General features: G+C 45.3%; 1 protein-coding gene and 1 long non-coding RNA gene across 8 annotated transcripts in view; one reads left to right on the top strand and one right to left on the bottom strand.

Moving 5' to 3' along the window:
* Positions 1-458: 458 nt before the first annotated feature.
* LOC114011459 (uncharacterized) lies at positions 459-8,798 on the bottom strand. Its single transcript, XR_008744907.1, has 4 exons — positions 8,644-8,798; positions 7,741-7,799; positions 2,691-2,797; positions 459-610 (listed from the first exon to the last, which is right to left on the bottom strand). It is a non-coding gene; the product is annotated as an uncharacterized LOC114011459 (long non-coding RNA).
* A 179-nt stretch (positions 8,799-8,977) lies between these two features.
* Positions 8,978-22,841, top strand: part of SEMA6A (semaphorin 6A) — a 126,378-nt gene continuing 112,514 nt past the window's right edge. For 4 of the 7 annotated variants that reach the window (XM_027783144.2, XM_055790940.1, XM_027783143.2 and 1 more), the window contains exon 1: positions 8,983-9,596. The gene's annotated coding sequence lies outside the window, so the exon portion shown is untranslated. Of the gene's footprint in view, positions 9,597-10,928; positions 11,493-22,841 lie in introns of those variants that run through there. The other 3 variants (XM_055790942.1, XM_005234938.3, XM_027783142.2) reach the window with 3 other exon arrangements.

Below are 22,841 nucleotides of genomic sequence, written 5' to 3'. Positions count from 1 at the left end.
GAGCAGATTGTGGGAAAAGGTGGCTTGTATATGTGTTACCTGATACACAGAAAGACCTTGCCAAATTCTGGATTTGGACTTGAAAATCGGTGTCTCACCGCACTGAAGTCAGCTACAGTTTTGCCACTGACTCCAGTGAGACCAAGAATTGAATCAGACTTTCCAGTTTAATGCCTGTTTTATTTTATCTATTTTATTTTACAGTTATGGTCTTCTTAATTTTCTGTTTTCATAGAGTTAGAATGTACGGTTACAAATCGGTTAATGTAATGGATTTCGCATCTTGAGTGATATTCTGGTCCTGTGAAAGTCAGTGACAAAACTCCCGAAGACTTCTGTAAGGCCACCTCTTCACCCCAAGCACTTTAACCCACATCAAACGTCATTTATACATCTGCTTTGGTTTTTATTCAGCTGAACACTCAAAGATTTCAATAGAACATAGACACAAGCAAAAATTAATACTCTTAAATCAAGTTTTATTTGTGTCTGTGACATAGCATGTAAGTAGATATTAAAATGCACATGTGTTTTCTGCTGATCTGTGAACACTAATGCATATTCCACACAGGGCTGAATGCACAATTCAAGCAACATCCACAGGAAATCCCTGCCAAAAGTGAGGAATAATGTCTTCAGGACAGACAAAACAAAGAGTTAGTCACCAAGAATATTGCTATAAATGATACCCTGGACAATAATAGGTGAAATTATTTTTCAGTTAGTGGGAGTTTCATTGCTGATGGCGCATAAATGAGGACACCTGTGGTTTATTTCATGCAAGCTGATGTTTTTCTCCACATTTCTTCTTCTTTATATATAGCCCTGCCACTTCTGCACCTATGAGGTATCCTTCTCTATCTACTAAACTTCCACACACGCATGGTTAAGTACGCTCTAATACACTACATTTGGCATGATGGTTTAAGGAAAGGACAATGGTTTGACTCAGAAATTAAATATCCTACTTTCATGGTGAGTCAAACAGGCTTCTCCTAGCAGTCAGTTTCAGCAGGGTCTCTTGCCCTTTCTGTTGGATCAATGATAAATCTTCCAAACAGCTTTCAGTCACTTCCCCTCAACTTTGCTGCACTAGTATCAGTCACAGCGGAGTGACTGAAACTCACTTAGGCAGGGTTGGAATGTCTCGGCTGTGGTTTACCTGGGACAGTCGCACTCAGGAGCAGGGGGTAGCTAAAGATTGCCAGGAATGAGTAAACACGGGAAGTCTCCACTCCCCTTCCCTCATTCCCTGGTAATACTGCAGGCTTCATTAGCAAATGCTTTTCAGCTCTGATAATCACCAGGAAACTCCAGCCTGCAGCCAGCCCGGGGAGAGGGAGAGGCTGCACCTGGCAGTAATGCTGTAGTCACCATCACCCTCCGACAGGCCAGAAGCTGTCTTCTCTGCACACATAAGAAATGTCTAGCTCCACAGCTACCTGTACTAGCTTCACTGCAGCTTCTCGCCAAGTAAAACCCTTTTAAATACAAGTACTATTGGCAGAGTACAGATAGCTGCCTGGATAAATCTAGACTACTGAACTTGTGCCTCCAGCATTCATATTATTACCTTTTCTGGCCCAATGCAATACAGGGAAAAGCGAAGAGAGAGCCCTTTCCATGGCAGTTAATTGAACTAGAGCTAGAAACACCATCCTGACAGTTTTCCTCTTAGCAGAATGATTACAGACAAGCAGACAAAGGTAAATAACCATTTCAGCTCTTTTTCCTGAATAACTTCTTGGTCAGATAAAGGATGCTCAGAAAACACTGAAAAGACCCCATCAACTCCCCAGTGCCAATTCCCCACTGTATGCCACAAAAGCCACACTGTGCTACAAACTGGTGGCTCATCCCATGTCCTCCCTTGGAGAGGAATAATTTTCTGCTCTTACCCATGACACACCAAGGACATTAACTCACCCTTGGCTAGGGCAGGTGCACAGGGGGGGTGGGAGAGAGGAGTTTCCACTAGTCTCCTGTTTTCGCCTTGCTCACAGGTGTGAGCCAAGAGAAGGTGAACTACAGCCAGCCCACTTGGGGATGGTGACAGCTGGTCACCCCAGTGCCTTTCTAGACTGATCCACCATCTGATCCCTGTCCCAGAGCACTGTTATTTCCTGGCTATCCTGTTGTCAATTTTTCCACACAGAATTAGGTCCAAGTAGCTCATCAGGCTGTGTGGGAAGGTGACTGACACTAATGAAAACTGCTTTGCCAAGAGCAGGACACGCTTTTTTCTTCCCCAATACTTTGTCATGTCTTTCAACACATTTACAGTCACTCTTCTGTATCTTAGCAGGCCATAATGTGTTTGACATTAATTTCTCCTTTAGTATGTAAAAATATTCATATTGTTTAAAAGCAAGTGTAAACCTAGGGCAACTCAGCCTCTCATTACTTGTTTTACTTAAGTAATCTCGCAGGGTTGAAGGACAAAACCTGACTAAAGGATCATTTTCCAACAGCTGCTCATTTGTCAAGGTTTAACCAATCCCATTTTTCCTGCATTGCTTTACTATATCTCACTAATCTTTTGCTTCACAGAAAGACTATTTGCTGTGCTCTTACTTTGGTCCTCTTTCTTCCTTTCTCCTTCCCCCATCACTTGTCTCTGGTTTCCCTCCCTCCCACCCACACTGCACACTCTGCTTCATAAATTTTCTCAGCTGGAGCCTTCTCCTCACCTCTTCCATTTTGTCCTGGCTGCTCTTGTCCCCTCTGTCTCCTTCCTTTTTATTTTTTTTTTTTGTTTGTCAGTTGCAGGCCCTTTTTTCTTCCCACTGCCATGAATCTGAGGGTTAAAAAAAAAAAATAAAGTCAGCTGGATGAGATTTAATGTTATGAATTCAAGTACGTGTGTGTTGGGGAGGAGGATGGAATAAAGCCTCTTTATTTCAGATACTGAAACCATTAAAGGTTTCTCTTTGGTAATATTGTATTGCCTGGTAATTCTACTTACTGAGTGTTCCTAAGGGCTCAGTTCAGCTGAAGGGACACTGAAAGCAATGACTTTGACTTATTAAACTAACCACTTATTATTATTTAAAATTGGATTTGCTCTCAGTTTGATGCTGTAATTGTATTTAAAACACTTTTATTATAATATTGACTTCTTTCAGTGCAGTCTTCTCATTTATAATAATTTTACACTTAGTTCCTCCATCTAGATCTGAAATGTTCATTGCTTTTTTTGGGAGCCACTGAAATGGTTCACGGTGGTTCATATTTATCTGCTGCAAGAACACAGGCAAAGCCAAAATAAATCTCTTTTCTCACTGTTTGCCTTAAGCTCTTGATCAAGCCCCTGATTTTACAGAGTCCTGATGAGCACAGAGGATTCACCCCAAGAAAACTCTATGAATTTGACTTAACTTTCCAATCAAAATATCTTTTACGTGTTTTCTGAGAGTCTCTCTACACCTCTTTGCTTGCTGTCCAAACAACTCAGTGTCAAACCTTAATCATATAAAGAGAAACAGCAGCTGAGAGACATATTTTATTCCATTCAGTTCTTCACTGTACTCAAAAAGGATGCAACATCTAAGCACAATGCTGGAAAAACTCGGGGAGGGGGTGGGGTGGGTGAATTTCTGAAGTAGTGAACTAAAAATTTAAGGCACAATACTTGAAACTAAACCACTGTGAAGTAATGGAGGAGCATACGGTCTCCTTCCATATTAAAACTGATGGGAAAGAAACCCTGAAAACTCTCTCTAGATGCTCTCTCTGCAGTTTCTGATTAATTCTCCTCTCAGAGACCCTACGAGAAGAGATGAATGTGAGATCATCAACATCCAATGTGTGAAGAAAGTAAGCTTCCCTTTATGGAAAATCCGATAGAGTTCAATAGCAAATAATTTTTCTAGTGACTTAAACAACTACCTACGGAATACAACAGATCTGTTATTTTTCTGTTGTGGAGCTCCATAGGCTAGTTAAAAATTACCATACACTCCCTTCCTGGTGAAATTTTATAAAACAGATCAGCAGCAGGTGAAATTGATACGGACACATTAACATTAACAAGATCGTGTTAATTTACACCAGAGGAGGATCTGGCCCATATGTGGCTAGAGTAATTTGACAATGAATCTCTGCAAATCTCTGTTGGTTTTAACGACAGTTAAATTTTACATCACTTTCCCATATTGATCTTCCACACTCAGTTATTCTGTCTTTTTAACAGGGAACCACTCCCTTCACCATATGGTCCAGCCGCTATCCACAGTATTCTCTGCTTATTTCACCATCATGTAACACTCTCCGGTTCTGGGAAGTAGATGACACAGTGACATGTGAATACTGCTCATGGTGCAACATGAATTTCTGTTGATTTTTCTGGCACAGTACAGCAGGGGCTGACCAGGGCAGCCTTCTGCATAAAACATCTGCTCCACAGCCTTGTTTGCCTTCCAAAATCCTCCATAGCTGTAAAGACCAACCTGAACACAATTGGCACAGACAGGCTCCCTTTCAGTTCCCAGGCAAATCTTTCAGTGGAGCTCCTGGTATTTCCAGTAAGCATTTTGAACAACTTGCCTGAATATTGAACATGTTGGGCACCCCTGCTGAGCGCACCCCAGGTCAGCCTACAGTCACCTGGGTGTTCATTCGGAAAATGTCTGAACAAACTGATTCAGAAAAGCAAATACATATATGCCATCCAGCAGCCTAAAAATGTGGCATTTCTAGTAAGGTCCTTAGTTATAGAAGGAATTCTGCAGGAGTTCACCAGCCATTAAAAATCTCATCAATGGAGGAAACTCTTGACCTAACTGTTTTTAATCTAATCTCATTCTACATGCTTACAGCAGTCTGCAAAATGTCTAGCACTCATAATTTTAAACTATGAGCCTGACTCTGCAGGAGTTAATTGGGCAAAAGAGCCTTTGCCATTTTACATTAAAAGACTGAGAATTGGGTCCATATTGGCTTTTATGACTCTTCTTTCCTTTAGCTGCAGTGTGCCCAAGAACAGCTACATGCTGGTTAAAAACCTGTTCCCTTTCAACCACATTTTTAGAGTACAGCTGAGTTTGGCGATTTCCTCTGAACAGCTTAAAAGAAAGATCTTATTTTTCTCTGTGTAGGAGTAATTACTTTGCCAGGCATTCAATAATGTTGTCTTGACAAAAATCATATTTGCACTTTGATGAGCTTTCACTATTGCTGTAAGATTAAAGAAGTCAACGCTTCTTTACATTAAGATGTCCCTGTACTTAACATTTTGTTTTTATTTGTGGTGAGATACATCCTGACAGGTAAAGGCATCTCCTCTGATGCCAGAATGGGAAAGGGGGAAAAAGGAGTTACAAGCCCTCCTAAGATTACAGGCTTCAAGTGTCTTCTGGACATCAAAACTGTCTCAGACCTTCTTAGGGGAAAAACCCCAGAGTGTTTCTCAGACAGCTGTCAAAATCCTCAGCTCTGTCACTCTTGTGTGTTGCTTCTTGTCAACATGAAACTGCTGCACTTTGAATCTTTGAAACGGGGGCAAGAATGAACTGAACTGAATCTAACAATAACATCTGATACAGAAACTGGGGAATATTGCACAGGTTTTTCTGACATGGGAGGATAAGGAATGGGATGTGCTTAATGACAAGGTGCCATCGCACCCCTGCAGTATTCCAGCTCCTCAGGACTGTATCTAATGGGATGCTGCTCCTACAGTCACATGGCTCTGGGAAGTTGGTAGAGTGGGAAATATATGGGAAATGTATACAGTGTTGGGCTTGCCAAGTCAACAGCGTCGAACTTCACAAAACCCAATTTAAAGAATCAGCTGCTGCCAGCGAAGGACACCCAAGAGCCATTCCCTCATGTAGGCCAGGTGTCCGACAAACTTCAAGTCAACATATTTCATATGTAATTGGGAGGGAGGGGTAGAGGTAACATTTTCATATACACTCAAGTCACACCTTTGGTAGAGACCTTTTCTGAAGAGGGGTTGGAATGAGTTGGAGAACTTCTCTATAGCTCGTGTGAATTGCCCAGACAAGGCTTTTAAAATGCACAGCTCCATGGAGACCTTACCAAGAATTCCTGACTGGAAAACCCACTGTACACTACCTCTGCAGCTGCCAAAAAGCAGCCAGTGAAAAAATATGTCTTTTCCCATCAACAAGGGTAATAATTCCCTTCCCCAAGCCAGTGTGAGTAGCCCACAGTTGTTAACTAGTCCAGGGAAAACAAATAAGGTTGTGTCTCTGTTTTCAGAAAATCTGACAGCATGGAGAATTGAGATTGATATTAAAGTTCCACAAAAACAGCTTAAAAAACTTGGTGGGAGAGAAAGATCAGGACAACAATTTACAGGACTGGGTACAGAGACAGAAAGGGAACAGGGAGTCAGGTAAAAGAAAAGAGGGCGTTTTTTTAGCCATGAAGACACATCTTGATTTTGCAGATCAATTCCAGTGAGTTAAGAGCAAAAGCAGCAGTGAGGGAATGAAGGACAGCAGAGCTGACTTTTGTTTTGACAGAAGGCTAAATGAAAAGGGCTATGATGTGTGACTGAAGTGAAGAAATTAGGCAGTGCAGGCTTGGAAATAAGAAATTAAAGACAGGGAAAGAAAATGGCTGAATAGAAAAAACTTTCGTAAAAGAACTTGAATATGAAACTTCTAGCAACTGGTGCCTTAGCTAGTACCAGTGTCTGGAAAATAGAACTCTTTTGTGCTCCCTGCTTCTTGCAGAACTTTCATAATATAAAAATCTGGTCTGTATTTTTCAAACCCCTAAATAAAGGGGGGCAAACCTTCTCTGTCAGAGAGCCTCTTGATTAATGAAGAAATGCAAGTGTAAAATAAACCATTCAGTATTGCGGAAATATTTGTGAAGTATCTGAAGCACACAGCAAGGGCCCAATCTAGATCTGCTTACAGTTCAAACCCACAACAAAGTCAGTGGAAGTTCTGAACACCTCAAAACTGCGTAGTGATTGAGCATAATGTAATGACTGAATGTCAGCCTTCAGTATTCTTGAATGGGCATTTCCCACAAATCCTGACTGTGTTTGGTCTCAGTTCGCGTTTCCTGACAGGGGGAAAAGTAGCATGAGATGACTGGGGGCCTCTTTGTGGAAATGGAGTTAGGGGTCTTGGCAAATCATGGTACATTCATCTGGTTTACCCCCCTGACACACGCTTGGGTGCCCAGAAATTATTTGTACCAGTTCAGTTTCTCTAATTGCTTTCAGATCTAGGGTAAGTTTGTTCCACTAAAATTTATCCGTCCCCAGCAATTACTCTGTTTGGTGCAGAACTGGCTTCTGTTTTAGATTTTCAGGGAAAGAAAGAAAGAAAATATATATTAAGTCTCAGCTCCTTTGGTCAGAAAATTACCCTAAGTATACAATCAGTTTCAACTGTCTGAAAGGAAAGAAGAAACTTTTCCCTGATACAGATGAATGTTTTCCTTTGTAATCTAACAACTAGAAACTGAATGAATGCGTGTGTAATTTTAGATCCCAAATCAAATACCAAACCAAAACCAATTTCTCAAGAGTCTTTTCATTATCTGAAAATAAAAGGCTGAAAAACAGCTGTCGTAAACAAGCAATTACTTTCATTTTAATGCCACACTTAGTGGCCCGGCAGCAAAACCCCTAGTTGCAGTCTGTCCTTTCACTTACCTGGTTTGGGAAAAAAAGAAAGAAAAAAACCCCCAAGTATAAATCGTGTTAAAGCAATTGCACATGTAATGTAAATGAACCCTCTGGAAACTGGATACCTTCGCGCTGCAGTAACTCGAGGCTCTCCTTGCGGCGTTACTCCGGCGAGATCTGGAGGCTGGAAATTAACGCTACAACTGGAGGGGCTGCGCGCCGCGGCGGGGAGGCGTGCGGGGGGTGCGCAGCGCACCGACCCTCCGCCGCCCCGCCGGCTCCACGCCGCAGCCCGCCCCGCAGTCAGCAGCGGCGCGGTGGGGCAGTCCCGCGCGGGGGCGGCCGAGCCCGCACCACCCGCTCTCGGGGCCGCCGTCCCGGGGCCGCGGCGCCGGCGGGGCCAGGGTGAAGGCGCGGGAGGCTCCGCCGCCGTGCGCGGCGGGTGGAAGAGCGGCGCCCGGCACAGTCCCCGCGGCCCGGGGCGGGGGGGATTACCGCCGGCGGCGGCGGGGGGCCTCGGCGCGGGGCCGGAGAAGGGGGGATTAATGCATTAGCGCCGCTTGCTCCTGCAGCTGGCTGGATCGGCTCCGAGACGGGGATTACCGCAGCGAGCGACCACCGAGGCGGGATTGGGCGAAGGGAAGGGGGGCAGGAATACAGGCGGGAGGGCGAGCCCCGCGCCAGCCGGCAGCTGCGGCTCCAGCCCCCGCGCCCCCCAGGGACACGGGGGATCGCGCCCGGGAGACCCGGCGCCCTCTGCCAGGCGGCGACATGCGCGGGGCTGCGCCGCCGCCCCGCACTCCGCAGCGGCCCCTACTGCCGCGCCCGCAGCCCGCCGAGCAGCCGCGGGTCCCCGGCACCGCGCACCGTGGCCCCGCCGCGGGCGGCCCGGGCTGCTCCTGCCGCTCATAGGCGGCTCCGCAAGCCCGGCTTCGGGCCCCCCGCCACGCCGCCGCCGGCCGGGGAGTTGGGGGCGGCGGCAGTTCCGGGGGCGGGGGCCGGAGGCCGCGGGTCCCCTCCGCTCGCACCTGCTTGGCGTAAGCCCGGTAACGCTCGGCAGCGGCCCCGCGCCGGCGAGGAGGAAGCGCTGGAAGAGGAACCGCCCCCCGCCGGCACGGCCAGGCAGCGCCTCCGCGTAGCCGCCGCCGGCGCCCCCGCCCGGGGCTCTACGGTGGCCGCCCCGCCCCGGCAGACCCCGCCCCCCCGGGGGCCCCGCCCACGGGGCGGTGCTGCCGGGCGTGTGCCCCGTCCGGCGGAGCGGGGCGGGGCGAGCGGAGGGGCGGGGAACGGGGCGCGCCCGTCCGCCCGCCCGCCGCTGTCCAGTCCGGGCTTTGTCTCCGCCTCCGCTGGCGGAGCCGCGTCCCAGGGGCAGGGGAGGCGGGCGGCGGGCGCCGAAGGGAGGCAGGGCAGCGGCGGCGGCGGCGGCGGCGGCGGCGGCGGCGGGAGACAGCGGCTCCCCAGTCCTCGCCGCGCATAGTCCAATGCCTGGCAGCCCGGGGCGAGGAGCGACTTCGCTTTCCTGCAGTGGCACGGCGAGTGCCTCCAGCCTAGGAGTTTTCCTGAAGCAGCTGTCGCACCGGGAGCACTTTTGGTAGAGAGGGAGCAGGAGAAGACCCCGAAATGACTTACCTCCCGAGGCGCGACTGAAGGGGACTTCCTGGAGTGCAACCGTAGTGGAATTTGGGTCTGGAGAGGAGTTGCTAACGCTTTTTTATTATTATTTTTCTCTTTTTTCCCTTCTTCTCCGTGTTCCCTCCCCTCTTTTCGCCCATCATTGGAAATGAACAAATTGCATTTGCAATTCAGAAAGTAGAAATATTAAATACTCCATCCCCCGGGAAGCACACACGTAGTAATGACAAAGGATTGCAAAGGAGAGAGTGGCTCCAGTTTCCCAGAGAGATCCCCTTAAATGGATTACTAAATGGGACACTACATCAGCTAGTTGTCCTCTAGCTGCCTAGATACATGCACCGAAAAGGTACAGTACTCCCTCGTCCGTATCCCTACCTGATCTTTTGGGGTTGCTCGGAAAGGAAGGCTCCCGGGTCGCCCCGGCAGGCTCGGGAGGAGCGAGGACGGTGCGTGGTGTAAGGCTGGCTGCTGCTTTTTGCCTCGACAGCGTTTGCAGCGCCTGGGGAGAAGAGCCGCCTGCAAGTGCACACGCTGCGCTTGCTGTTGCCACTTTCCAGGCAGCTCGTGGCTTCGCCTTTCTTTTCTTTTCTACACCACCCCCCCCCACCCCCTACCCCACCCCCTACGACTGCTTAACGTGTTAGCCTTCCTCCCAAGCCCCTTGGCAGGGCTTGCATGCGCGGTGCCCGGGCCCCTGAGCCCTGCTCGCAGCGGGCCGGCGGCAGGGGGGCGCGCCCGCCGGGGCGCCGCGGGGAGCCGGGTGGCCGCGGGCCGCCGGCGGCGGGGCTGGGGCCGGGCCGCCGGGCACCGTGCGGAGCTGGGTCGGGGGGGTCGTCTTTGTTACAGGGACAATGTGGGCGCTCCGTGCAGAGGCGCAACGCCGCGGTCCCAGCTCTCCCGTGTGGGGGCTAGTTGGGTCCCGCCTGATTTATTCGGGTTTATTTTTAATTTATTTTATTTTCCCCCAAGGTTGGGGTTGCGTTTGGGGGGCAGGGGCCGGGAACTGAGGAAACTTGCTGCGCGGCGCAACCCCCGGCGCAGCCGCGGGCTTTGTTCGCGGTCGTGGGCTGGGGCTGCGGGCTGCCCTCCCCGCCCGCTCCCCGCGGACAGCGCCCGCCTTCCCCTGCGCCCCGGCCGGGGCGGCCGCCGGCCGACCTCCCGCAGCCCCGTGGAGAAGGGCGGCTCTGGGGCAGGGCTGCTTCTCACCCCGTTCTGCGGGACGCCGCCGGCCTCTGCCCCGCGGGCCGGCGGCTCTGCCCGCCGCTTCTCCCCGGCTGGTGAGCGCAGGCAGGCGGGCTGACCCCGGCGCCGAGAGCCCAGGGGAGACAGGACCCCTCGGGCGGCCCGGCGAGCGGGGAGCATCGCGGGGCGGCCCAGCTCCTCTCCCTCCGCCCGCGCCCTTGCCCTGCCGCTGCTTCATCTCCTCTCCTCCCTCCGGCCCCGGGGGCGCCGGGGGAAACGGCGGAAAAGAGAAAGTTTTTCTAAGGGGGAATGACAGGGCCGGCCGTCACAAAGCCGTTGCTGTTCGGCCGGCCCTCCCAGGGGGGCTGCGGGCTGGCGGCGCGGCGCCCCGCACACGCCCCTCGCCGCCGGGGAGCCCCGGGACCGGGTGCGGGCAGAGCCGGGCGGGGGCCGGCGGCGGGGCGCCTTCGCGCCGCTGCTGCGGAGGTGGGGAGGGACGGTGCGGAGGGACAGGATGCTGCCGATGGGCAAGGATGCTGAGGAGGGAGGCGTTTCCCCCTACACGCATACACACCCCGTCCCCATGTACGCACGGGCGGGGAAGGCTCCCGGCTGAGGGCAAGGTGCGTTAGGAACCGTTGCTGCGGCCGCAGACGAGCGGGAGCCCGCACGCCCCCCGGGGCTGTGCTGCTGGGGTCGTGGGGCCGAGGCGCGGGGGGCGCGGCGGCGGCAGCTCGGGCAGCCCCTGGGGCTGGCTGCGGGTCAGCACCGCCCCCGCTGCGCCGCCGGGCAGGGTGCCGCCAAGTTTGCGGCTCCTTCACGTGCGGAGAAAGTACCTGCTTCTTGCGAGGGCTCGACCGCCCAGCCGCCCCACCGCGCCTGCCTCCTGCCTGCCTCCCTCCCTTCCCTCCCGCCCGAGGGAGGCGTTTCCCGGGGGTGGCTCCGGCCGGCGTGCGGGTGGGGGGCTGGCGGGGGAAGCGGGGCTGCAGCCCGGTCAGTCGCGACGGAGATGCCCTTCTGCCCGCCGGCACCGCCTTTGTCCTGCCTGGCTCTTCCCAGGGTGAGTCGCAAGGCGGTAACTGCTGGGTGTTCCTTAGGCAGATGGCTCTGTCTTCTTCTAACCTTGACCGCTTGGCCAGAGGGGAATTTGTTCAGTTCCTCTCCCGAGCTAATTGCTGCTTTTGAAGTTTGTAAACATGCGTGCTTGTGCCAGCGTCTGTGCATGCAGCGCGGATCTCGAGCTGCTGGAGGCAGAAAATTATTTCACTAATAGAACGGCACAAGTAAAGGCTTTAGTCAGATCGTAATAAATTGTAAAAGACGCAAATTCCTGACTCTGCAAGGTGAATGAATGCTTGGTCTCCCCAAGGAACGCACGCGGCTTGCAGGTGCTGTAAATAACGAAGAGCTGAATGCCCACAACCATTTTCTGTCACAGGGCTGCGTGTGGTGGCTTATTATTTGACACTGATTCTGCTAACTTTTGTTTAGTATCATACATTGACGTTATTAATTTTTAAGCTAACCTCAAAGATAGTAGCTAGAGGTGCGAATTTCCCACAGTCTTTGCAAAAAATTAGTTCGGTGACTGCTTTCCGTTTGCATTCATTAAGTGTCATCCAGTGAGCCATTCTCATCCAAGTAATCTTTACTTGGCGGGTAAACCCTTTGGCATCAACGTGAGAAAGTCCAGCAGGGTTAGGCTCTTCTAATCACAGAACTCATGGAGATTTTGAGGAGTCTGTGACATTTCTCTCAGAGTAAGATTTATGCAGCTGTTATCATGTTCAGGGCTTCCTTTGCCATTTGATTTCAGACCAGAAAAGGAAAATGAACTTTCTTGGTTAACTTCTGGGTGGGGTTTTTTGGTTAGGTTTGTTGGGAGTTTTTTTGTTTGTTTGTTTGTTTTGTTTTTGTTTTTTATAAGACTGTTTTGCATTGTGAGGAAAATTGCCTTGTATGTGGTTGAAAGCAAATACTAGCTTCAGTAAGATCGGGAAGGTTCGTCACTGTTAAAAAAAGTGCAGTTGCCAAGGTGTTTTCACTGTCTAGGGTATAATTGTATCTAAAATGAACCTGTTTTTAATATTGTAGCCTCTCATAAGGTATAGATAAAGAGACCTACCACTCTTTAAAGCCAAATAATTTCCTGTGCATAAAAATTTTGATCTCTGTTCTCCACCACTCTTCACTGGAGAAAATCTCTGGCTTTCATAGAAATTTTAGTTCAGGAGCAGAATGCCCAGGTAAGGTTTCTGTACAAATGCTATATTAATTTTAAAATAGTAAGTAATACTGGTTTTTTTGCTTTTCATGTAGTAGGAATCAAATGCTTGAAGCATGCATGGGTGAATACTTCAGAGAGGATGAATCATATGGTCACAGATGTTCTATGTATTCTCAATTAATCTGCATTAAAATTTTTGTATTCTTACTTAATTAGAAAACCAACCTTACATACTACTTCAACCAAAAATAATTGGGCACTAGCATCTATGAGAAACAGTACTAACTACAATCTCTAGCTACTTGAAGATAAAAGCAAATATTAGCCATAAACCCCTCTTAATGTTTGTAAGTAGAGAATCACAGTTACTGGAATTTAAGACTGAAGAAGGAGGTAGGTCAGGCTAAGGATGAGGACCTGCCTTCATTGCATTTTTGAAAAGAAGAAAAAAAGGGGAGGGGGGGAAGAAAAGGAGAGAGATCAAATTAATGACCTGTGATAAATCCAGACTAGAACTGTTTGCATTAAAAAGGAAGTAGGTGATTGTGAACTTGCTTGTGCATGTTTTGTGAAGGGAAGGGGAAATTTGTCATCTTGTTTTGAAGAGCCATACATAAATACACATGAAAGGAGTTTGCATGGTTTACAGCAGGGGAGACATAAAACGTTTTAGGATTAAATTGACCTGAGCTAACACATGCCTCACATCCAACTTGTTTCCAAGAACACATTGTTGTGCTACCCAAACAAATGTTTTGTGTGTAGTACCTGATTCCCATACACTGTTGCAGAGTGCTGAAAACAAACAACCGGGTGAAGGCTGGAAAATAACACTCAACTCTATTAGATGCAGCATATGCTAGAGAAGAGTTGAACTGTACTAAAAACAGAAGTTTTCATTCTCCTAATTTAATACAGATGCTGCAGTATTTTACCTCCTACTAATCATTTATTGAGGAGGTAAATCTCTAGCCCTTATCTTTCCCTGTCTCATTCATCCGAATATGCTTTGCTCACCCTGTAAAGCCGTGCTTGCCTGAGTACTTTTCTGAGTAAAGGCAGTTGCTGAAATATTACTCAAATAGAGACTTTTTTTTCAAGTTAAGGCCCCAGCCTGAAAATATTGTTTTCTGTTGGGAATCAGTACTTGGTGAGGACCTGAAGCTGTGGTGTGAGCACATTTGCTCTGGATTGACCTTCAGTGTTAGGTCAGACCAAGGTCTGTGTGTTCTGGAGCAAGCCGCATCTGACAAATTGTGACAAGCTACGTTTTGACAGCGCAACAGAAAAATACAAGGAATAAGCAAGGCTTCTACTGATGACTGTTTGAGCATTTTATGCTCATTAATTCTGTGTATCAGAATTACTCTGAGGCGGGTGAGACATACACAGATATCATTTTGTCTGTCACATACAGTCCGTAGTAGCATGGAGTCTGGCTGCTGGTCAGCAGAATGCAGCAACTATGAACCGTGTTCAAAGGCAGAAACAAGCAGCTGGAGGAAAGCCTGGGCCTGACCCTGACACCCCTCTACAGGAATATTTTTGGTTTTGGCCTGTTGCACCAATCTCTTGAGTGAGAAACAGTTTAGATGTGCGTAGAGTCTGTGAAGGCAGAAGGGGACTTACCTGGTTCAAGTGCAAACCTGGCAGACTGGAGCTTGCGTGTCTTTATATGCTGTCTTGTGAGACAACTCAACCATTACCTGTGGCCATGGAAATAACTGAATATTCATATTTATACAGTGTTAAGGGATCTTTATTTGTCCATGGTGAATGATGATCTGGCTTTGGGTCTTGATTGCAACATGGCAACATGGCAGCACAGCTCCAAGGCTTTAGGATTTAAAGGGAAGAGTGCCACCTACTGTGTTATAATTACATATATATTGCGTGTCCCTCCTATCTTCCAGAATTTCCAGGCTGCTCACTTGCATATCCTATTTTAGTAGCTGGAATATGTGAAAGAATTAAAAATTAAATGTGGTGTGGGAACTGAAAAAAACCCCAACCAGAAGAAAAGAGGTATGCACCTACAGCATCAGAGTATTCTGGAGGTTTTAGGAGGGGTTCACTGAAAGGCATAGAGGCATTTGCAGTTCTTGTCACTTCAGACTTAAAAAGGCTGCTAACAGTTAATAGCGGGGCCACTGGAAATAGGGAAGGGGATGAGAGATCTATGCCTCCCTCCATAAAATAATCATGCTCTCAACTGTAATGCACCTGGTGAACATAAATGAGGCTGCCAGACTTATGCCCTCTGATATCTACAGTTTACCTCCAGCTATAGTTTAACAAAAAAAAAGGAAGTAGATAGCAAGTTCTTTTTTTTTAAAAACAGCTTTCAAAAAAGGAAGAAGAAAATGAGAAAACACCATCATGAATGATCCCATAATTCGCTGCAAACCTCTTGAAGTCTTTCCCAGTATAGAACTGTAGTTATTTATCAGTCAAAAGGACGGGTGTACTATGCTCTTTGTGAATACAGAGTCATTTTTGTATGAAAGGAATTTTCCCCAAGCCCCAAAGTGTTTCTTTAGTAGCTGAAATAGAGATGTAAAATGAAGTAGATAAACCAGCTATTAACAGAACTGCCAGTTGCTGTATCTCCAGAGTGAAGACATATGTTAATTCACTACATTCAGTGATGACCTTTCCTTTAAAAGTATTGTTAATAATAGGCATTTCTATATAGAGCACTTATACTAGATGGTTGAAATTCACATATCATGGACTATGACATGCTATTTTCCCGCCCCCCCCCCCCAAGAAAACTGCTACCAAGGAACTTTCTACCAATGCTGAAGTTAAAAGAGTTTCAGGGGATAGATGCACAGCACGGCAGCACATCATGCAATGTGGGAGCATGTGGGCTGTCCTTGGTATGGGAAGCCTTTGGCTCCTGCTCCCTCACCCTCCTCAGGTAAAGCCATGCCTCGGCTGTGGGCTTATACTCTTTGTGTGATACAGGCAAAAAAAGCATCCTTGTGCTTTTATCATCTCAGTAGCCTGTTGCCTTTAGTGAAAACTTTATGAAAGTGGAAAGAAATATTTTTATTATGCCTTTCTACCTTAGTCTGAGACCATCTAGTGGATGAGGACTATAACACTACTATTTTTTGCTGGAGATAATATTGCAAGTTTGATTATGCACTTTAAAAAAAGGTATTCCTAACCCTCATCAATTTTGCAATGAACCTGACAGGCTCAGAGGGCCTCATAGTAATGAAAATGTGTGGAGTATATAATAGATATGGCTGGGTGTTCCAGTTCAGCGGATGGAAAAAGCACTCTCTTATATGAATCCCGAACACAATGGGAAAAACTGTGTCCAAATATATTCCTGACTGCAGGAAACATTATTTCTGTTGTCTTATCTCTCTCTGCTCAGCTTCACTCAGAAGTTCTATATATTGTGTATTCCTACATGTGGCTTTGATAGTCAAATGGGAAATTGGCTGTGTTGGTTCCTTCACCATTGTTCGTTGAACATTTATCCATTACTTGCAGTCAGGGCAGCCGTTCATTGAAATGTTAATGAGAATTTGAACAGTTTATAATTCTATAGTTTCGGGGGGGGTAGCAGAAAAAAAATGCTGTTTTATTGATGCCTTTCAAAATCTACTTTTTATTGGTAGATTGAGATGGAATCTATGCTAATTCCTCCTGCATTCCTGAATTATGGCCTAGCTAGGCACTGTCGCTGGGATCTTCATCTATTAATCATGGAAGCTGCTTTCTTATTCGGTTGCCATAGTTTCAGTGCCTCAGATAGTGTTGGGGTGCCTTGGGAAAGGCTTGAGATATACTCGGACTTGCAAACCTTGCAGTTATTTTGGCAGTAGAAGAGCTCTAAAGGAACGGAAAACAGCATCCAACATTATTCAGAGTTGGATTAAAAGAGGAAACTTCTGGATATGTCTCTTTGGATCTTGTTATGTGAATGTCCAGTTAATATTTACTCCCAAGATTTGCTTTTTGTTTTGTCTGGCTGGTAAAATTGTACACTTCAGAAACTAATGGCTACCTTTATCCGTTGCAAGAGCAAAACCCACTTTTCGTTAGTTCTGCTGATAAATGGTTCAGCAAATTAGTGCATTTAGGGTTTCCTAAGCAATCCAAGTAATTTGTTTTACATTCTCTTTTAACCTAGCTACATAAAGCATGACATCATGTTTGAGACTGAGTTAATGTTTATTGTTACCTTAAATTTAATAAAATGACAATAAGCACCCTTGTTAACTGCAGAGCAGCTTGAATTACACAGTAGAAAAGGGGAAATAAACTTTTTTTCAGACAGAACTAGTGCTCCTTCAGCACTGAGTTGGCATTGGCAGTATTTTTTTAAAATAATGTTTCAATATCTGTTCACAAATTCAGCATTAAAACATGGATGCTTCCAGAAATGTGGAGCCTTGAGTAGTCAGAAATAGCTTTTTTGACAAATGAGGAAAGTGGTAAAGTAGTAAATAGGTCTAGCAGGAAAGTAGCTGGAAGACTGACTTGCCAATGTAAAGCTGAATATTAATAGTTTGCGTAATATAAAATAATGCACAAGCATCTTTTCCCTAAGCAAATCATGGTCTCCTTTTTCTTTTCCCATTGAGAAAAAATTTTCATCGCTTCTGTGTGAGCAGGACTAAGCCACATGTTTTAGCAGGTATTTAAATTCCATTTCTTTCGCACTTTACAGTGTCTCCAGAATTAAGTGATTTCCCTCCACTTCTAATAAAGCAGTTTAGTTCTTACACAGATAAGCATGATACATACCTTCTGTTCACAAAGGGAAAAAAAAAACCAACCTTGAATATTCACATCAAGCAAAGAATCATGTTAAAAGCTGTGCGGTTTAGATTAAAGGATTCAGTATAATTGAACTAATCTGGAAAATTAGCCACTTTTTTACTTCCAGGTTATTAGCTTGCATTCAGAGATGACTTTTAAAGCTTCGGCTTGGGACTTTACTACCCAATCCTGTCAATTACTGAAGTGGGATGTGGGATCAACAAGCATATTGAAAACATGTGCCTGTTATTTGTAATCCACCCTTAGGAGTCCTAGCAACGGAACAAATGGAAGTCCAAAAATTTCACATGAATTTTAAAGATGACAAAGCTTTTTTTGTTGGTAGATGCACAGAAAAATTGTATTTGTAATTTTATACTCTCACATAGTATAGAAGTTTCTGTTTTATAGTCTGGCTCCTGCATACTCTGCTGTATATGCATTTTTCACATTAAATTAAATGCAGCCTTTTTTCCGTTAAACTCACAATGTGCATGCGTGTATCTAGTGGATTGACAGTCTGATAGAACAAATAGTATGCCCTGGTCATTCCATTTGGAAGGGAGCTGGTGATTACTTAAGGAAATTGTTACAGTGGAAAACTATCTTAAGTCAAAGCTGTAAAGGTAAAAATTCAGTTGTGTTCTTCTCAAAATTCATTGTACTGCATTTAGTTTCAGGTTAGGTATAGAACTGCTCTGCATAGAAATCAATTTAAGCAGTTCTGTCAAATACTTTTGTACTTTCTTTAACATTGATTAATGATTTTTATTGTATATTATTTGTTACCTTCAAGAAGCAGAGAAGTGAGTGGTAAGTGATTGTATAGTCAGAGGCCCAGTCTTGTTAATGTTGGAGAATAAAAACATTTCTGCTGAACACCTAAGGAAAAACGCCCTTACTCCATTTATAGTTCAGTATAGTTCTTTCAGTTTTGTGGTTGGTCATAGAAGTTCTTTTGCATCCCCAAGCACCTGGATTTTGGCATCAAATGTACTAATCTCATCAAGGAAAGAAAACAATCTTTTCTGGGAAAGTAATTGTTGCATTTGTGCTTTTTTAGCATTGCTACAGAGTTTACTTCGCAAACCTTGCACATGTTGAATGGCATCTTAATGCCTGAATATTCCTGGAAGGCCAAAGCTTGGCTTGGGCTGCATGCTTGCAAAGGGATCTGAAAGAAAGGAAAATTGTCCCCTGTTCAACCTCAGAGGTCCCCGGTGCCAGCAGCTGGTCCCTGGCTGTGGGCAGAGTAAACTGCTGCCTGCTGGTCCTTTGAGAGGGTGGAAGGGAAGGAATGACGGGAGGGCGGCCAGAGCCCTGGCTGCACGCCTGGGTCTGCCTGGGAAACGCTGCGTTTGCAGTCGGCACGGGCGAGGACAGTATTACTGCATCCTGTCCCAAAATGCCAGAGCAAGAAAAAAGATGGCATGCAATGCCTTTTGTGCCATCTGGAGCTGCTTTTCTGCAACTTGCTCTACATGCAGGTTACAGCACAGTGTCTGTCACCGGATGGCAAAGGAGAGGTTGAATCCCACAGGATTATCTTTCTTGAGTAGCACTTCATGCCATGAGCATGGCAAAATGCTGCCTGATGTTTGATTCAAAATGCCTTTTTTATTATATAGAAAGGCTCACAGGCTGTTTAACTTCAATCTTGAACCTTGGGTTGTAGTCTTTATAGTACTGGCTTTTCATCGTATCTCTCTGATAAAAGAAAGGCGTTGTGCATTAAAATTACCTTTTGAATTTAGTCTTCTGTATGAACAGAATTTCATACTGTGTGTATAAACTTCTAGGAGTGTTAAACCCATTCTGCTTCTGAGTAATTTGTACTCATTTATTACAAATGCACAGTTTTTGCAATTACAACTTACTGGTCCTAACCGTATTAATCAGAAATGACCACCGTTAAATTGATTTTTTAAGTTTGCTGTAGACTGTTATAGGGGGGTGATCATATAACATTATTAAAGAACTGTGTCCATGCAAGAAGACTTTCTTTTATAGAAAGGCATCGTGCAGATTTTTTTTTGTTGTTGTTGTTCTTGGAAAGGAGTTAAAGAGGAGAATCTTTCCAAGTTTCATGAAGAAGTAAGAAGACAAACTTTTTTCTAGTGATTCTTTGGGATTCTTCTTTCCCAGTGAAATTATTCTTTAATTCGAAAAGGAATTTGTTTTGCTTTAAAAAGAAATTAAGAACTGAATCCTTAAAGAGCTGTGGTGGGAAGAGGAAAGATTTTTGCATGAGCTACTACACTTTTTCATTATTATCTGCAAGGTGTTTCCTTTTAATTCTGTTGTAGGGAAGTCCAGCATGCTCAGATACACTGACTAATTCTGTCACGAGACGCATATATTGTAGGGTGGTGTCGTCTTTTTTGCTTTATCCTGTTCTAAGCATAAGACCTAGAGATACTGCCAGAACACTTCCTTTCCCAAGATTAGGAAAAAAAAAATAATAAAAATATCCGGTTCTTGTTCAACAGTATGTGTAGTCCAAAAGGCAAACTTAGCCAAACCAGAGCTAATAGCCTGAAGATGTGTGATGAAGGCTGGTGATTGACTGGCTGACTGTAAGAATAATGTCATTTTGATTTGTCAGAACATTTTCCTTAGAGTATGACATATATGTGTTAAAGTATCTATCAGAGAGAAACTTTTTCCTTCTCGTGCACTCTTGACATTTTTGACCAGTTGTTTTTGTTTGTGTCCATCTGTGTTTCTCATAAGCTTTCCTGTGTAGCTGAAATCCTGGAGGTAGTATCATTTGCAAAAAAATCCAAATAGCACCCAACTCAAGTGGTGTTTATGTGAGAGAGGCAATTCAGCCAGGCCCTTTCTGGTGCATGCTGGTGCAACTAAATGCTAGTGATGTGCTGCAGAAGGGTGTAAAGTGTAGCCTATATAAAGATTACTGATGTTGGGTAAGGGGTCTGTAAGAATGCTTGCATTGATTTACCTTGAATAGCAAATTGGTTCTTCAAACTTTTTTCTTTTTCTTCTCTTTCTTTTCGCACGTAAATGGTCAGTAATCTATTTTAGTTTGAAACAGATGAGAGAATTCATTGCTCTCACATTAAAGTTACTTAAAGAACTTTTCAAAACCTGGAGCACCTACACCTACACATCAGTGCTTTTTCAGAAGGGGCTAATCCTGACCTCCTCCTCTATGCCAGGCTCCCAAGATCCAAATATCTGGCTTCCCAACTGTAAACCTCTATTCAAACAAGCTGCCTTAGCTCACATGAATATGTCTTCAGAACCAATTAAATTGCTCGTGCAGGTAAGTGCAGAGGAGCTGGGCCAAGGCACAAAAATGTAAGTTAGCAGGATCTAACCTTTGGTCTGTTAACATCAAACAGAAAAATGAAAGCACAGTTTTGCTTCAGATTGCACGTCCATATTTATTTCATCAGGCATGGGACTTGTCTAGAAAATCTATTCTTTGGGTGGTTCGTTTCGTTGACATAAACCTTACTGATTTCAGTGTGAGTAGTTAATTACTGAAAGCAAATTAATACCAAAACCATCAAGAAGGCATTGTACTGTAATGGCATTTGTACATTGGACTGGTATTTAAGCTTGAAAGAGTCTAGCTAGTACTGGAGATTTTTCAGCAGTAAACCAGCAGAGAACATGTTTAGTAGGGGGGCTGGAGTGCTACTTCACAGCTGCGCTGCCTACTTGTAGACAGCCATCATATGACAGCCTGCTCTAACAACTCTACGCATTTAAAAAACAGGGTTGTGTAAGAAGGAACACAACACGTTTACTGAAATACATTTGTGGGGGAAGGGCCTTAAAGATTTCAATGGGTGGAATTTAGTGAGAGAGAATCCATTACATTTACGTGAGATTGCATGTCAGAGCCTGGAAAGAGGGCAAGTCACCTCTCCTACCGACACATGGCAGCCTTAGAAAGTGCTACAGATTTCAAGAGAAAAAGATGCTTCACTTTTTGGCACAGTTTCTGAATACAGGGGTACAGCTAAAACATACTATACTGTCTAGACAGAAAAAGAGCTTGGTCACGTATTTTTTATGCCGAAAGGGAGAAGTGCTTCTCCTTTTTAAAGTTTTCCGGCAGCTTGTTCAGCTGGGTGATTTACGTTGTGAAAACTAATGCACTGTGTTTTTTCCTTTGCATGTCGTCTGCCCTCTTGTGTTCCAGAATCTCAGTGCAGACGCTTCAGGCGTCCAGATGATAACGAGGGTAGTGAAAAACATGGAACGAGAACAAGAACTGATGGACACAAGCCATGCTCTTCAAAGGCATTGAGTTTGTCTGTGTGTGTATGTTGTCATGCTGTCTGCAGTATAAGAAGCAATACAGTTTCCAGCTTGCTTAAACGGAGACAGAGACATTAGAAAGTGGGTTAGCCAAACTGATGTGCAGAAAAGCTCTAGGAGTGAATTTGCAGTGATGGGTAAAGGCCATAATGCATATGATTAAAGTGAGACTGCTGCCTACACAAGGAATTGCTAACAAGATTCTTTCACAGCTTTCATGTCTCAGACCTGCTTTTACAGAAAATAAATTCATGTTTAGTTTCAGAGGCTGCACCGTTTTCCTCAGACCTACAGAGTAGATAAGACAATCAAACTATGCAAGTGCAACCAGTTGAACAGAAAATAATGCAATATGCATTGAGCAGAAACAGTGGCTGTGTGTGTTAGCAAAATGGTGTCCCAGGTTAGCATTCGTTCTGTCTACATTGAGCACCTGTTCTCTTACTGCTTAGTTCTTCAGTAATCACAGGGAAGGGAGGCTAAAAGCACAGACTAAGTTAAGGCAAATTAGCTGGATTTTAGAGAGAGAAGGGCAGATACAAAAGGATTCCGTGTCCTTTAAACAGTTTCCCCCACCACCACCTCTTATTCAAACGGGAAGGTAGAAATTGCTTCAAGCTATTATATAGTTTCTGGCAGTAGTTCTGGCACTTCCCCTCGCTTGTATAAAGTATATTTTCTGTACCTCAAAAGATTATTTAAATACACTCTTATGTTTAAAGCGCTTCCAGAATTTATAATTATATGAACTTCCTGCAGGATGCAGAAAAATAAGACTGCAGCAGCTGTATGTTGTCCTAGTGCTTAGACAAATAAATAGTAATTCAATTAATTCTTTATTTGAAAAGTGACTTAGAAATCAGCTAGAAATAGGTTTGACCCACCAATCTAAGGCCATTTTAATTTTCAATTTTCCAATCGATTTTTTTAACTTCTTGAGAAATAGTGTGCACTTGGATTTGGATTTTGTCTCAGGTCAGTCCCATGTAAACTCAGTGCTTATTTTAAACAATTTCATTTGTGTCTTGCTTGAGACACAGCATCTTTGAGCCTTCATTTTCTTAACAATAGTCATATTACGGATCTGGAACAGGTCAAATGCAG

This window comes from Falco peregrinus, chromosome Z (assembly GCF_023634155.1).
Source record: "Falco peregrinus isolate bFalPer1 chromosome Z, bFalPer1.pri, whole genome shotgun sequence".
Lineage (NCBI taxonomy): Eukaryota > Metazoa > Chordata > Aves > Falconiformes > Falconidae > Falco > Falco peregrinus.
Note: the sequence above shows the minus strand (reverse complement) of the source record. Positions and strands in the feature narration are given on the sequence as shown.